Source organism: Alligator mississippiensis, chromosome 3, assembly GCF_030867095.1.
Source record: "Alligator mississippiensis isolate rAllMis1 chromosome 3, rAllMis1, whole genome shotgun sequence".
Lineage (NCBI taxonomy): Eukaryota > Metazoa > Chordata > Crocodylia > Alligatoridae > Alligator > Alligator mississippiensis.
In genome coordinates, this window is record NC_081826.1 from 66,842,830 (window position 1) to 66,859,300 (window position 16,471).

The window sequence follows — 16,471 nt, forward strand, 5'->3', positions numbered from 1 at the left end:
CAATTTGATCTACAACAAAGTACATGTCTGAGCATGTGTGCTGAGGAAAAAAGCCCTGGCTCAAATTTGCACCACTGCTATTTGAGCTACTGAAAGTGCATGTGCTTGCATATGTGGACATGCCCATAGGGTGCATCCAGATGAGGACAGTTGTGCAGTATGTGGCACTCCAAATACATCTGCAGTGCCACATACTGCACAGTCTGGAGTTCTCTGCGCTGCAAGGGCATACTGTTCCATTTTTTTTCCTGCAGAAAAAAACCCCCAAAGCAGCGCACACTTGGGTCCCCAGTAAACCAAACGTCCATGCATGTCTGGACACACCCTCAGAGTGCAAACAAGCATTTGTGGGACTGTGACAGGGAACTGTTTGTGCCTGCCACTTTAAGGGCCAGAAGGCAGCAGCTGGCAGATGCCTGATTAGGGCAGCCATCTTAGATTCAGGGCTGCCCATGTAAACAGGGCAGTTCAGCTGCCAGAGGCCAGGCAACAACATTGCCTGCCTGGAGGGCTGCTGGTATCATCTGGAGGTAAGGGAGGAGTTGTAGGGGATGGATAGGAGGCTCCTGGTCCTGGGTATGACCTAAAACTGCACCCTGCTGGGAGTGGGTGGACTGGTGGGGATCTCAGTGGAATGGGATCCCCCAGGCCAGTTACCACACTGGTGAAAGGTGGGTTGGGGTGCCTTAACCCCTAGCCCTCATGACTGGGTGGGCTACCCCTTTGTTTGGCGGGCCCAGAGGGTGGGCCCTTGGAGAGAGAAAAAGGGCCATAGACTCAACGCCTGTCTGAACTTCCCCTGACTGGCCCATGCTGGGGCCAGGACCAGAAGGGCCGGGGGCCCACCATGAGGAACGCCCAAGAGCTAAGGGCCTGGGGTTCCAACTGGCCTGGAGGTAGGCCAGGGCTAGTGAGCCAAAGGTCCCGGTGCGGGGATCACACCCGAAGGGGGATCAGTTCAAGGAGCTATGTTGCCTGGTGTGACGGCGGAATAGTCCGTCTGAAGGGAGCAATCCAGGTGGGGTTCAATAGTAGGGTTCTGGGGCCCAGAGTGGGGGCCGGTGATGATGAGAACATCTAGATGCCATCTGTGAGGCTTGGGCTGCAGTGTAGGAGAAGAAAGGAGCTGTAGATAGCATCCCCTAGCATTGAGGCAGGAAATGGGCAGCCAACCACTTAATTAACATCTATTAATCAATTAACATCAAGGCATGGTGGATGAGAAGGCGGGCAGTTAGCCCAGAAAGAGGTGGGTGGGCCACAGCGAGATTGGCCCTGAGTAGGCCCCCTGTTACAGGGACCCAGTTTAGGTTTAGGCAGCTTGCTTTAACCCACCTAAACCTAAAATCAGATTGGCATGTGCAGGTGTTTGCAACTGTCCGGAGGAGTGTCGGTGGCCCAAGGCAAGTAACTTGCAATGGTGAGAGGGGCTGGCAGGACTGGGGGTGGGATGGCAGACCTATGTGTCCAGTCCAGACTGGGTAGTTGGGGGGACTAAAAAAGCCCAATCAGGGTCCTGAGAGGTAGGAACAGCACAGCCCTGTGGCTGGGGTGACCAGCTGGGCCCTACTGGTGGGTGCTATGAATACATAACAATATTCATAAGGCCAAGTTAAACCATTTTAGATTGGGCTAACCTAGGTGGATCTAAATTTAGTTCACCTTTGAAATAAACTAACTTTACATTGGGTGCATCATTTTTAGGGTGATCTTAAGCCTTATCAGTGCCTGCACACCCAGGCATTTAGATTGCTCTAACCTTCATAAGGTTGATCTAAATGTTACTCGTACATACCCATAAGTGGCAGTTACTTAGCTAAGGAAATCCCACTTTCAGCACTTGCACCAGTTTGGCACTTAAATACTGAGCATGATCAACAGGGCTGCACTTTGGGTGGACAGTTAGATGGTGCCATACTCTTGTTCCCCAGCATAGTGCTCTAATCACCACACTATACATTAGTTATTACATGGAACACACTATAGTCTTCCTACTGAAGCTGAGCCCATGGCCCCTGTACTTAATAATCATTATATAAAATGGATGGAGAAGCTTCTGCTCTACTGGTAACAAGGGTCCAGGCTAGAACCTAGGACCTTTTCCATTCCCAAATAATATTCATGTCACTGAGCTGCATACACTTTCACTTGTTCTATTTCTCCTTGCCTTACATACGTCCCTTCCTTGGCTGCCCAGAGGCAAGTTTTAATATGAGGGTAATGCCTACGTTTAGGCACCCTGTGGACTGGCAATTAAAAGACTGTGCTGGAAAGATGGAGCTGCAAGCCTCTTCTGGAAGGCTTGCTACTCCTGGCTGCTAAATTTTCAGACCGTTGGAGAATGCTTGGGCCAGATCTTGGTCATCCTTGGACTAAAACATATGAGGGTCCTCCTGCCTTTAGCTTTTGGGAAGCATACAGGGTAATTCCATTTCAGCAGAGGGCAAAACAAAACTTACGCAGCAGGTAACTGCCACTTTGGTGAGTGAAGTGAAAAGATTCTGTCACCGGTGTGTCTACTGCTTGAAGCTAAATTATATGTGTTCATATAATATTGATATATGATTTTATGTTCTTAAATATTCATTAAAACAATATAACACACAAAAATCATATTTAACTTTTTTCAAATCTAGCTATAGCCCACTAAGTCCATGAAAGACTTGCATTCATACGAGCAACCTGTATGGCTTTCAGATACAATACTGCTTGATTGATAAACCAGTGTTATTCAAAGGGATTAGCTTCTTTTCCTGAAAAAGTTCTTTTTTGGTTCCCTAAAACAGGGATTATCAACCTGGAAGAAGGGTACCCTTATGACACTAGTCCTTCTTGTAATGCTTAATTTGTTAAAATCTGGACTATATATAACAGGTTTTATGGTGTGCGTGGCAGTATGGTAAGGAAGGAAATAATATGGAATGGTTGGGAAGCACTGTGTTGTAAACATATCATATTTATTCAAATGCAGGACAAACGTTTTCCCCCAGCCATGATAAAGAAATGAAAAACCCTGCTCCTAGATTCAAGTACCAGCCTGGGACAGGTGGCTGTTGTAGCCCAAGTTCTGTGCCTGGGGCTGAAGTGAAAGATAAGCCACTGCCTGCCCCAGGCCAGGGTGGCTCATGGGGTGGTGGTCAGGGGAGCATGCAGTGTGGGGAGCACAAGGGAGACACGTCAGTAGGAGCAGCCAGAAGTCACTGTAGGGTGAGTGGGGGCCACATAGCGGAGATTCAGGGTGTACAGCTTGAGGGAAGCATAGGAAAGACTGTGCACCCTCACCAACTATACCTCTTGCCCCTTACCTCTGGCTCCAGCTCTGGCCCCAACCCAAACCAGCCATGTATGGAGCTGCTGCTGCTGCTTGCCCCAGACCTGCAGCCAGAGCTACCTGGAATGTAAGCAGCAGGGCAGGGGGGGACCAAGTGACTGAGGGGTAACAGGAGGTAGGTAGAAGCAGGCCTCAGAGGGGGGAGGCACAGGAACAAGCTTGGGGAATGGGAGCAGGGGGTAAGGAGAGACATGGCAGGGGGCAAGTAGAAAGAGAATAGGCATAGGTTGAGCAAGGGGCATGGGTCTGGATGCCTGCCCCACCACTTCTCCTTTCCCTGCCAAAGCAGTGCAGGAGGGAGGGGGACAAATTTAAAAAACCCTCTAATAATTAGATTCTATATATGGGAAATTATATTTATAATTCTCCAAGTATAGAATCTAACGATTGGGGTGTCATCTTAAATATGAAATCATCTTGGATTCACATAAGTATGGTACCTGCAAAATGCAGAGTTAGGTAAAGTGTTCCCATAAGTTCCTTACTAATTAAAGAGCACTTAAAGTCAAAGGAGGATTATTATACAACAAAAAATTGCCTTTAGAATTGTTATAAACATAAGTTATCAGTTTATGTTGGACTTGATTCCTAAAAGGATATGTGACAGAACTGGTGGTAATAGCAGGGGAATGGACTTAACCCAGGAGTTCCCAACAAGCACTATGGGCATTTATACACATTCCTTTTTGTCCCATGACACGCTGGAGATCTGGCAGGTCAGAGCAGACTCAATTAATCGAGTCTGCTCCACACGCAAGCTGATGCATGCTGTGCTGTTTCATGTGAAGTTGTATAAGCAGCGTTAGCATGTGCATCAGCATGAAGAAAATGGTGGTGGTGCGCTTTTGAACTAACACACCTCCAATATGTTTTAGTTCAAAAACACACTGCCACCATTTTCTCAGTGCTGACATGCATTTCACTACTTATGCAACTGCATGCACTGCAGCACTGGGTGCTTTGCCCATTGCTGTGGTGCAAACATGTACAAATGCCCAATGTGCCTAAATCCATTCACATATCTCATCATATTGAATCAGAAAATAAAGCTATCTTTAGGGAACACAGACTTAAATACAACTTGCTCCTAGATTCCTTTGTTCTTGCAAGATGTGGTCCATTTGGTCAGTTTTGGAAATGCCAATTGAATGTATCTAATATGCTGAGTTCATCCAACAGCTCCACTGTTATGCAGTGAATTTGGAGAAGGGGGAGGGGAACCCTCAGAAAACCCTGAGGGGAGAAACAGTGAAGCAAAGAAAGTAACTGTGAAAGAAAGCAGTCGAGGTTTATTAAAAAAGGCAAGAGAAATGCGACTGAAATGAAATTTTCAATTAGTAAAGGTGGTTCAGCCACCAAGTATAAGAAATTATTTAATTTTCTGAGTTCTACTCTTTGGTTTCAATTTATAAACGAGTGCTATAAAGCATATATTAGAGCAACAGTGATTGCTATACTAAAAGCTGATGTGCAATTTCTTTTATAGCACCTCTTTTAAAATATTTATACCACCTGAGAAATTTCTTTGGGGTTGCTTATTTTCATACTTCATCTCAATGATAAGGCAATTTTTTAGAAAATTTCAGCAAAGTTACTTAACCAATTCTGAGTGGTGCATACCGCCTACCCCCCACCCCCGCCCCCACCTGCACACACAGCACTTCTTCCAAGTATCCTAATCAGAAATCCCACTGTTGCTGTAGGAAAAATGGATACAATCAAATGGTGAAACAGACTAAATAGAAGAAAGCTGGAGCTACCTATATAGAAAATGTATTAGGTGCTCAAAATAAAGAGAATATCTTCCTCTAATTTCCTTCACTTATATAGCAGGAGTGTTGAAGGTATGGCCCATGGGGCTTGTGGAAAGGTTAAGAATTTGAGAGAGGGGTGAACAGGGGCTGGAGCCACTTTCAAATTCTGGTGTAAGGAGAGCTGTTGGGTACATGTGTTGGTGGCAGAAAGGCAAGGGATGGATTCGGGAACCCATGGCAGCTAATCCTGCCACCATTCACTCTGCCATTGCAAGTGGGTCCAAATCTGGACTGCAAGTAGCCACATGCAGCCTGTAACTAGGCCTGTGGTTTGGATCCAGCCCATGAGGAGATCTATTGTCTGGATCCAACCTGGGGATCTGAGGGAGTTTGACTCCCCTAAATTGAAGCATCTATTATGCTACTTGTAACAATAGCAGCTAAAGAGAATTCCAGATAGAATCATGACCTCTAAATTGACATTTTCTTCTTCAATCACACAGTAAATAGTTTTTCAGATGAGACAAATGCTAATTCCTAGCTTGAGCCCAAACATTTAAATTATAACTCATTTTGCAAAAGGAAAATAGATACAATTTAATTTTGATAACACTGGAAGGGAAAAAAGATTGGAAGACTAGTCTAATTAATGGTCCAATTTCACTTCCACAAGTTTTCAAATGAGTAATATTAATTAAAAAAATGAGAGATGATAAATGACCTGTAAAGGGACTTATCTGCTTTCTGGCCCATAAATGAGCACTTGCAATTGTTGCTTAATCAATACCAGGAAACTAGCTGGAATGAATGCCAAACCTCAGAGTAGTCTGTGCCAGCTCTACATTTTTTAATTTACCTGACCTTTCAGGTTTTGATGTATTCTGTGGTTCTGGAATGACTAACTGACACCTTTCATTATTTGAATCATTGACCAAAAAAGGTATAGAAATGTCAGCCTTTCCAAGACCATCGTTGATGTATTAGGAGGACTCGTATCATCCTCCCTTATTATGGAAAGGCATGTCCATAGCTTGAAAAGTGGAAATTGAACAAGTTCTATAATTTTGAGATACAAATAGGGAAAATTAAAGTGCTATTTTTCAACCTCTTCTTACTATGGTAGTTATATGGCTGATGTCCAGTAAGTCTTAAGCAGGACTTTATGTGCTTTGTAGACTGCTGTATGGTAAAAGGAGAAGTATACAACTAATTTGAAATGCAGCCAACAACAAAGCAATAGAATAAACAAGGCCACAGGCACACAAATGTTCCATGAAGTATATGATGGGTTTTAGTGTGTCATCTACTTTGCATGAATTGCTTGTGTATGTGGTAAACAAAAGCCCATCTGCACTAGCTTAGCCCTCTTTCACTAAGGAATATGCTGTGAAGCAATAGAAAGTTCTGTCTTTGTTATCTCATGGTAATTCATTTATTTCTATGCCCTTAGATAAATGGGTAATGAACACGGTAATTAAAGCTTTATAATTAGAGGGGGGAAACAAATGGAAATCAGGGATAGAATCAGAAATTAGAATGTAGTAATTGAAAATTTCTCACAGCAAAAGGTGGATGATATCTATGAATTTTATTATATGGATGTGAGGAAAAAATGTCCACGTATTTCCTTTTCCTGTCTCTGAATAACAAAATGAGGAGGCTTACAAGAACACCTCTCCGAAGCACAACACTAGGGCTGTAATCCCGTATGGAGCTCCATGTGAGTGGAAAATCATGCAGTGAGCCACCATACAAGACTCATTATACGACACAGTTCTAAAGCAGGAGGCCAATAAAACATTTATCCTGCTAACACAATGTTAAAGTTTGGCTTTGAATAACAAACTCATTTGGACAAAATACACTCTCATTGGCTAAAAAAAAGGTGACCAGTATATCTTGGGACTGGTTCCCCCCAGCTTTGACTTGCATCAAAATAGGCACTGGACAGTCATTTAAACATGCATACTGAAAGGCAGGTAACTTGAATTAGCCTCTATTGTTGAGGGGTGGAGAGGGGCAGGGAGTGTTATCCTGATATTTTGCAGATACTCTACAGGTAGTGGGCTTGGGCTTCTACACCTGTGGGTGCAGACAGAAGTGAAAATTTTCAACCAATCTGGCCACAGAAAGCTATCTATAGCCATGACCAAACACAAGTAAACAGCTGCAGACAGCTTAAAATGGCCAACTGGGTAAAAATTGGAACCCTAATTGCATGAAGGTTCAGATAAAGACATTTCAAAACCGAACATCTTGTGTAACTTGTATCTGTGCTGCCTCCCAGCCTGTCACTGTTTTCAGAATGGGAGGGGGAGAAAGGGAGTGGAGGGAGTTCAGTCTGGGGGGTTTTCAGCCCCGGCTGCAGAGTGGTGGGTGGGAGTGGATGGGTGGATGGGAGCCCCTCTTAAATGGGGAGTCTCCAATCCACCCACCCCACCCTCCAGAGCCAGCTGGGGAACCCCTAGAATGAGCTCCTTTTGCTCCCTTTCCCTACTCCCATTCTGCAAACACCCCAGGCTAGCAGGGAGGAGGGGCCTTTGCTGGGGGAAATTGGCTGCAGGCTTTCAGCCAGCAGCTAGATTGCTTTCTCCCCTACTCTCTCTCTCTGGAATCACCAGTGAATTCTGTTTGGCTTGGGGGATCATTATAACTCAGAACATTTCCTGCAAAGTGTTCTCAGTTACAGCAGGAAGCTTCACTTCTGTTTGCACCCTACAGGATCCCAAGATAAGAAGCTTTGAGGGGGAAAGGGAGGGGGGAAATCAGTGGCCTGTTTTTAGCCACACAGCCATCCCCTCCCAACCCCATCCCTCTGTCAAACTGAAATTTAAACTAATAAGAATCTTTTAGGCTTGATTTTGTTGTTGTTGTTGTTATTGTTTGAACTTCTTTTGGTTTGCACAAAAGTTATTTCTTCCCTGCCTTTCCATGCTTTTGGTATTACCAGAAACAGGAATTTTAAAAATTCAGTAATGAAAGGTTTTTTTAAGTAGATTTACAATAAAATTTCTAGACCAAAAGAGGTCAGAGGCTTTCATGTAAATTCCATAGTTAACCATCTCCTGAATTCTTACCCAAATCTAGTGACAGCCACATAGCTCAATTCTTATTATATTCTGTTCTGGTATGCATTACGGGCCTGATGCAAACCCTTCTGTAATCAATGGAAAGACTGATTTCAATGAGCCTTTAAAAAATATCTTACATTTCTATTATTCCATAGCATTTGATACATACTATTTGATGAGTAGTAGGTATGGGTTAATAGCAAAGTTTCAAATTTGGGTGGTATAAAAAAAATCAGTAGCCCTATTTTCAGAGGCTCCAAGCACTCACAGTTCCTAAAAATGTCTACAAGAAAGGAAGGCAACATGCAAAAAAATCAGACCACATTTTAACAAAATGTATTAAGCCAGAACTCATTACCCAAATTAGAAAGTTTGGAGTATAAATTTTGCATCTTATAAGCATTAAGGCCCTTTATACAAAAGTTCAATGTTAGTTTTCAGTAATTTTCCCAAACACTGAATTAGCATTCTGGTATAATTTAATGTTAATGAATTATCTTAAAAAATCCTCTGTGGATACAAGCAATAAAATACAGGTCTGACTGGAGTACCAAATAGTACAAAAATCATGCTCTGTGGTGGGAAAGAACTCTGGAGAGCTGTGTACAGAGCCAGCCTTTTTTCCAAGGTTCTTATTTTCACTGAGATCCATGGGGCTTGGAGGTCATAGGACCTGACCTTTTCACAAACCAATACCCCACGAGAGAAGCATTCATCAGGAACTCGTAGTGCGTACTGCACATTTTCTGAGCCTTCTCTCCCTATCAAAATTATAGTGTGACATTCGGTATTTACTTGGGAATGCTGCATATAGTCAGTATTACAGTTCTGTTCTTTCTCTGAAAGTATAGGCAAGTGTAAGAATTTGCTGCTTAATTAAAATTAAGATGTGGGGCAAGGTGGACACACTTGAAGGGAGAGAGAGGCTGCAAATATATTTAGACAGACTGCAAAAGTGGGCAGATGAGAATAGGATGGGCTTCAACATAGACAAATGCAGGGTGCTGCACTTTGGGAGAAGGAATCCACACCATACGTACAGGCTGGGGAGTTCCCTTCTTGAAAGCACAGGGGCGGAAAGGGATCTCAGAGTCATTATTGACTCCAAGATGAACATGAGCTGCCAATGCCAGACCACAGCCATCAAGGCCAGCCATACCTTGTCATGCATCCAAAGGTGCATCTCAAGCTGGTCCAGAGAGGTGATACGGCCCCTCTATGCGACTTTGGTCAGGCCGCAGTTGAAGTACTGCATCCAGTACTGGGTGCCACACTTCAAAAGGGATGTGACCAGTCTGGAGAGGGTTCAGAGGAGGGCCACCCGCTTGGTGAGAGGGCAGCAGGACAGGCCCTACGAGGAGAAACTGAAGGACCTGAACCTGTTCAGCCTCAGCAAGAGGAGGCTGAGGGGGGACCTAGTGGCTGCCTACAAACTCATCAGGGGAGATCAACAGCAAATAGGTAGAGCCCTTTTCTCCCCGGCACCACCTGGGGTGACGAGGAACAATGGTAAGAAGCTGATGGAGAATAGGATTAGGTTAGAGATCAGAAGGCAATATTTTACAGTTAGGGTGGCCAAAATCTGGAACCAACTTCCCAGGGAAGTGGTCCTCGCCCCTACCTTGGGCAAATTCAAGAGGAGGTTGGACGATCACCTGTCTGGGGTCTTGTGAACCCAGCATTCATTCCTGCCTGTGGCAGGGGGTCAGGCTAGATGATCTGTTCAGGTCCCTCCTGACCCTAGCTACTATGAAAATATATATAAAAAAAGAATTGTGTGATTTAAATATTTTAATAGGATACATATGTAATGGTATTTTATTACAATATTTATCTCTAGACATATTTGCTCTTTCTTATTTCACACTGGCCAAAGATTATTGATGGGATAAAATAACTGAAAGATTAGATCAAGGTGATTAGTACACCAAGGATGTGGATAGCTGAAACACTTATACCAGTTTAAGTTGTTTTAAACTAGTTTTAAAACGTGGTGGACATGGGGACTAAGTACATACAGTGAAAAAGCCCGAAGCTGAATCAGTCCAGTCTTTCCAGGTTTTTCTAAGCTTCATAAATTGAACTGATGTTCACTTTTTTTAATCTGAAGGGCAGCCTGCAGTGGCCCAGACAGAGCTAGGGGGGTGCTAGAGCATGTCTCCCAGCTTGCCAGCCAATGCCGAGGACACCTGAATGCAGGTAAGTGGAGCGCATCCCTGATTGGCTGCACAGTACATGTTCCCCCCTACAACTCCCTACTGTCCCTCCCGTGCAGGGGGAAAGAGCCCCTCCAGCCTGGGGCCAAGCTTGTGCCAGGCATCAGCCCACATGGGGGGGATCCCAGAACACATGGGGAGGCTCTTCTGTCCCAGACAGGGTCCCCAAGCCCTGCTGTCCCACTGTAGAGGGAAATTCCCCCCTCAGCATGGTCTGGCACCAATTTAGTTTTACCCCCACAAGTGCTGGGGGGGAACAGTCCTTCCAGTCTGGGGCCAAGCTGGCACCTGGCATGAGCCCACGTGGAGAGGGGGATCCCTGTGCCTTATCAGGGGTCCTCGGCCTGGAGCAGGGTCCCCCAAACCCTACTGCCAGTGCAGAAAGACTATTGCCCCTCCCACGCTCTGTGCAGTCTGGCACTGGCTTGGCCCCAGGCTACAGGGACTGTTCCTCCCCCCCCCCCATCCCGCCGTCCCCCTGCACCTGCAGGTGTGGAGCTAAGCCATCACCAATACCCTGCTTGTTCTGTGAAGAGTAGCCATCCAGGATCTTCACTGGAAACATGAAACCCTGCTTCATCACTGAATGAGACTAGTATAACACTGAGATGAGCAGCTCAGATAGGAGCTGAGGCAAGAGTAGGGAAGATAAAGACACTCCCATTGTGCCACCAGTTGGCTGTGGACACTAGTGTCCTGTCTTCTTTCTCGCCCCAAATACTCTCAGAGGTTATATTCAGAAGCTAAGGCAGGGCAAGGGCCAATTTGGTACTTCCTCAATGTTTCCAAGGGACCCCCCAGCTGCAGCAGTTTCGGACTTCTCCACAAGGACACTTCTCCCATCCTGTACACTGCTTGGAAGTAATTACTCCCTGTGATCCTCCTCCCCTCTTTTCGTTCACTTCCTGTGACTACATTCAAACCCCCCAGCAAGCTAAGACCACACTTATTACCTTATCGGTGCTTCCAAGGGACACCCTGTAGAAACAGTGTCAGATATCTCCTCAAAGGCTTTACCCCCAATGCCCTATTAAATGGGTGAACTCAAGGAAGCTGAGGAGGTCTTTTGTGTGGCACAAATGACACTGGAACCTTTGGCATGGCTGGTTGGCTTAAAACTAGCAGAAGTGAAGGCCTGAGACTTCCAGGGGCCTCAGGCCCAGTTTCACAGAAGACACAGCAACTTCTGTCTCAGAAAAATTGGGAAAACTGGGTTGCAAGAGATATTTGGATAGCTCTCTCCTCACAACCTACTGATGAGACACCTTAAATTTTTCTTCCTATGATAGTGCTAATCTAACGTAACTAGGTGGTGGTTGCGTGTCTATTTAGACCTGGAGCATATAAAAGGAGCTGCGTGCCCAGCGCAAGGGGCAGATACAGTGAGGGTCTCAAGAAGAGTGGAGCTAAGAAAAGCTGGGAAGCCCTCCTTCAGCAGGCAATAAGCCCAAGGCTCCTGAAGTTGCCACTAGAGGAGCAGCCTTGGAAGTGGTGCAAGAGCGCTCGGGCTGTTGATGACGCACAGGGACAGTGCATGGAGACCTGGCCCTGGGAGTGGCGTGAGACTGCTCAGGCCCATCATGGTGCACAGTTTAGTGCACAGAGCCCAGGCTTTGAAAGCCACAAGCAGCGGCTTGAGCCTGCAACCCTGGGAAGGCCTTGGGGGCCACAGTAAGGTGGCTCAGGCTCTATCTCCCGGCAAGCAGCCAGGTCCCATGGTGTGCAGGGCGGTGCACAGGCCCAAGCCTTGGGAGCCAGGGAGCAGCGGAGGCTGCTTGAGCTAACCACCCAGCCTGAGGCTGGCTGGCTGGAGCCTGAAGGGCCCAGCCTCTGCTAAGAGAGCCCTCGGTGCTGAGCCAGGGCATGGGGAAATGGTAGTGCTGCAGCATTAGGCCCAGCACCCAAGAACCAGCAGCAGAGGCGCAGCAGCTGAGAGGAGCTGAGCCCTCGATGCCCAGAGCGGGGCACAGGGTGGGGAGGAGACCAACAGCATGGGAGAGGCCTGGAAAGGCACACCAGCAGAGGAGACCTGATCGAGTTGTGCCCTGACCACTGCCACCTGAGGGAGTGTGAGTCATTGGGCTCTTGGGTCCCACAGGGGAAAGACATTTGGGGCAGGCAAACCCAGAGAAGGGGCTGGGTGAGTAGCCCCCTACCTAGTCAAGGCACTAAGGGTAGGGGCCCCTGGTGCTTCTTGGACAACTCCCCCCCTCCCCCCCCCAGGGACCCCTTTGGAAGGAGGACTATCTCTTGCCATGAGTCAGGGACTAGTTTAAGAATAGATAATATTAAGATTATTCATGTTTGTGCCTTATATTTTGTAATTGAAATATTGTGTTGTGATGTTGTAGATAGTGTTATTTAGGGTTTGACCTTGGTTATTGGTTAGTGTTCACTGTGTAAATATATGTATATGATATTTAGTTTTATGTTTATGTATATTATAACTTAATAAATTGTATATAGTTAAAAACTTTGGGTGTGGGCTAACTTCATAGTAGAGAGACAGATCTGCTTGAAATTCTGACATCTTTCTTACAGCACCCCCTCCTGCCTACCCATCCCATTCAATTGAGAATAGGGTACAACCTTGGGTGTACCTGGGTTACAGTTATATTTTACTGCAGGCTCTCTCAGATGGTTTCCTTAGAAGCTTCTGAGAACCCAAAACTCAGAGATTAACTTTTTCATCATTTTCTTTACTCTTTATACACAGATCCTGATGACCTATACCTGTCAAAAACACATGATCAATAGATATCAAAAGCACTGTTTTGTTTCAAAATAGTTAACTGGTGCCAAAATGACAGAGCCAAGAACACATGTAGATTTTTATCAAGACAGTGGATTATTTTGCCTAACAGGCTCGAACATGAACACCAGAACCAGGTGGTGTTTCTAAAGCAGGATTTTCTGTAGAGTTCCATGTCCCACTACTGGAGAAAAGAGCTGTCTTTTTAAAAAAAAGAGATAGCATTTTAATTCCTTCATACGTATCAGAAACAAAGAATAAATCAACCCGAAGGATACAGAAAAGTACAACAAAAATACATAAATGATTTGTAGGTGAGTACTTTACATCTGGCATAAATATGCTGTTACAAACAGAATAGCTACGAGTGACATTTGAGTTATTAATTATAGTCCACTATATTAGGGGCACTAAGGTGGTTAACTATTGTACTGTCATTTTCCAGTCGTGTTACTCTTGTAACTGGGTTAAAATAGAATGAAATAGATTGCACATCTGAGATATGGACCTTGTCATAGGTTAATGGCAAATATCTCAAAAGTTATTGCTGCTGGCTACAGGGAATAGATGTTCATCATAGAGCATTGGTGTGTGTGCACAAAAAATTTAAATACTGTATTTACTTGCATACAGCATGATTTTAATCCCCCCAAAATCAGCCCCTTAAATTGGGGTCAGTGTCTTAAGTAGGGAAGCTGATTTTGTGCCCAGACCAGAAACACTTCTTTTCCTGCTCCAGCTTTGATTTCTGTTTCCTACAATAGTAGCATTTCTATTCAGGCAGCAGAGATGATTCAGGAAATGGCTCATTGATATTTCACTCCACAGGTGGAAATGGTTATTTCTCCTTTTAAATTGTCTTGATGTTCCACTAATCAAGTTAACCCTTCATCTGGAAATGTTTCTGTCTTTTGTCTACACATTCTCTTCTCCTATTTCACAGCACTGCAAAATGCTTTTAGCTCTTTTCAAAATCATAGATCCACCCATGGAAACCAGTCTTCAGCAGCAGCTAGGGTTTTTCAGGTTTTGGTTTAGCAGGAAAGAGTAAGGGAGCTGAAGATCAGGCAGCCACAACTGTAGAAAATATTTTTCTTTCATTTTGCTTTCCCCAAAATACAGTATGCATCTTATTTGAGGATGGACATAAGTGAAAAAAATATGGTCTTAATTTTGATTTTGGGAATATACATTTTTCTTTAGGTTCAACCTTAAAATAAAGCTACTATATTATTTATTATTTCTGCTATTACTTTGCAATTGTACACAACCCTACATCCAAGGATTTCAAACGTTTTAGAAACCTTACATCAATGAGTTATGGAAACTATGCTTTTGCTGTAAATTCCTAAATTAGGCGCTATCACAGATGTAATGAAATATGTCTTTAAATACAGTATTCTCACAGATCAAGGATGTTGTGTATACATTCTTTGCTATGGTATAAGAGGACAAATTCTGTACTGAATACATCCTATGAGATCCCATTCTAATCAGTTTCATTTAACACTATGGGTGCCTACACACGACTCCGACACATTCTAATCAGAACATGTCAGAGGAGACTCAATTAATCAAGTCAGGTAGAGTGTTTTAATTAGAACACTCCAGCATGCCTCACCATCACATCTATTCAGTGTCCTGCATTTCAAAATGGTGATGGGTAATGAGTTTTAACTAAAACTCATTTAACAAACTTTAGCTGAAGCATCCTTGTGGAACTTTTGACATGTGGGATGCTGCATACATGTGACACTGCAGTGTTTTAATTAAAGCGGCAGTCCAGGAGCTGCTTTAATTAAAATGTCCCCTACCCCCACCCTGGAGCACATGTATGGGCACCCAATAAACAGTTCAAAAGAGTTAGGAGCTTAGATTTAGCAGCCTTTTATCAAAGATCACAAAAAATATTTTAAAAGAATATGAGAGGGAGAGAGAGAAACAGAGAGAAGAAAGAAATAGAGAAGGCACTGTATTGCTTCCTCAAATTTTATACCAGTGCTCTTATTATCAGGTCAGAATCATATGGGCTTGTCAATAATGTACAGGCCAATATCTTTTCTGATCTAAGTCTGGCTGCAGATAATTACTATTGCTGACCCAATTTAGAGCTGACTTTGACACTTCTGAAAAATCAAAGCAGAGAAAAGATTACAGAGACTGCTTGGGCCAGCTTGTGTATTATTGATCGTTCTTATTTATGAAATAACTCAGGTAATACCAGACTAATGGACTAATATTAATCTCTATTCACTGGCCACTTCAGTTTTGGACTCTTGTGATGAAGTTCTAATATTTTTCAATTTTGCTCTTGAAAGCTCAGAGGTAAGATAAAAATAGTAATTTAGTAAAGAGCCACCATTCTTCTCCCTTTTGAGGAAAAAACTGCATGGAGTTGAGCAACTGAAATAAACCATCAAAGATGAAAGGAGAGACTAGCCTAGAACAGACTGATTTTAACACACAAAAAAGCTTTAAGTCACAGTTCACTCTTGCCTTACTTATTTTTGTGCTTAACCACAAATACATATCTATATCTATCTATAGATATAGATATATGTAAGACAGCAACACTGGGTTTCCCAGGGAGATTGTATAATTCAAATTAGTACTCACCTGGTGACCCCGTTTTTTTTTTTTCTCATTACAGTGATGAGATCTCATGACAGGAATTTTGTGTATGGCAATTAGAATAATGGCCTGCAGCACTTAAAGTTTCTGCAAGACCTTATGGAGGCTGATAGATGCATTTATTTTTCCAAAATATAGCAAACAACAAAAAATATTGCTTTGATAATAAATCACATATACAGAGATTTAAATAGAATTTTCAGGAAAGCACAAAGAGGTAGACTTCTTTGGTGTTCACTTGTTTGGAAGATCCTTGTACTGGTTGTATTGTTTGGCATCTGATATCCTGCATACTCAGAATGACTTACAAATTAGAGAGCCACATAAACATACCAATATGTGGCTATTTTACTTAAAAGATTTCTCTTTTGCATAAAGCATAGCTTAGAGCAGGCAACTAACTAACCTCCTAGTTGAACATGGAAAGCCTTTTGTATGCCTGACAGATTATTTGATACTGAAGTTAGTTCACACCTTTCTTGTGACTTTTACAAGACATTTCTTTGCACCTGGTTCCTCTGGAGACATAAAGAGTCTATTCTGATATTATGGGTAACTCACTCTTTGGTACTCTTTTTGTGTCCTGTTGAAAAGTCTCAGCCCAATATATAGTTCACTGTCCTCAACCGGCATGATTTTGTCTTGTGTTTGTAGGGGGTAGTCGATCTCTAATTCCCCCTTGCGGGGGCAAGCTGATAGCTGCATCGTTGCAATTC

At 43.8% G+C, this 16,471-nt stretch overlaps 1 protein-coding gene and 1 long non-coding RNA gene across 3 annotated transcripts in view; one reads left to right on the top strand and one right to left on the bottom strand.

The window, feature by feature from the left end:
- NKAIN3 (sodium/potassium transporting ATPase interacting 3) overlaps positions 1-16,471 on the bottom strand; it is a 679,417-nt gene that overhangs the window by 305,924 nt on the left and 357,022 nt on the right. The window lies entirely within an intron of this gene.
- Positions 460-12,802, top strand: LOC132249079 (uncharacterized). The gene is made up of 3 exons (XR_009460471.1): positions 460-530; positions 10,267-10,355; positions 11,662-12,802. It is a non-coding gene; the product is annotated as an uncharacterized LOC132249079 (long non-coding RNA).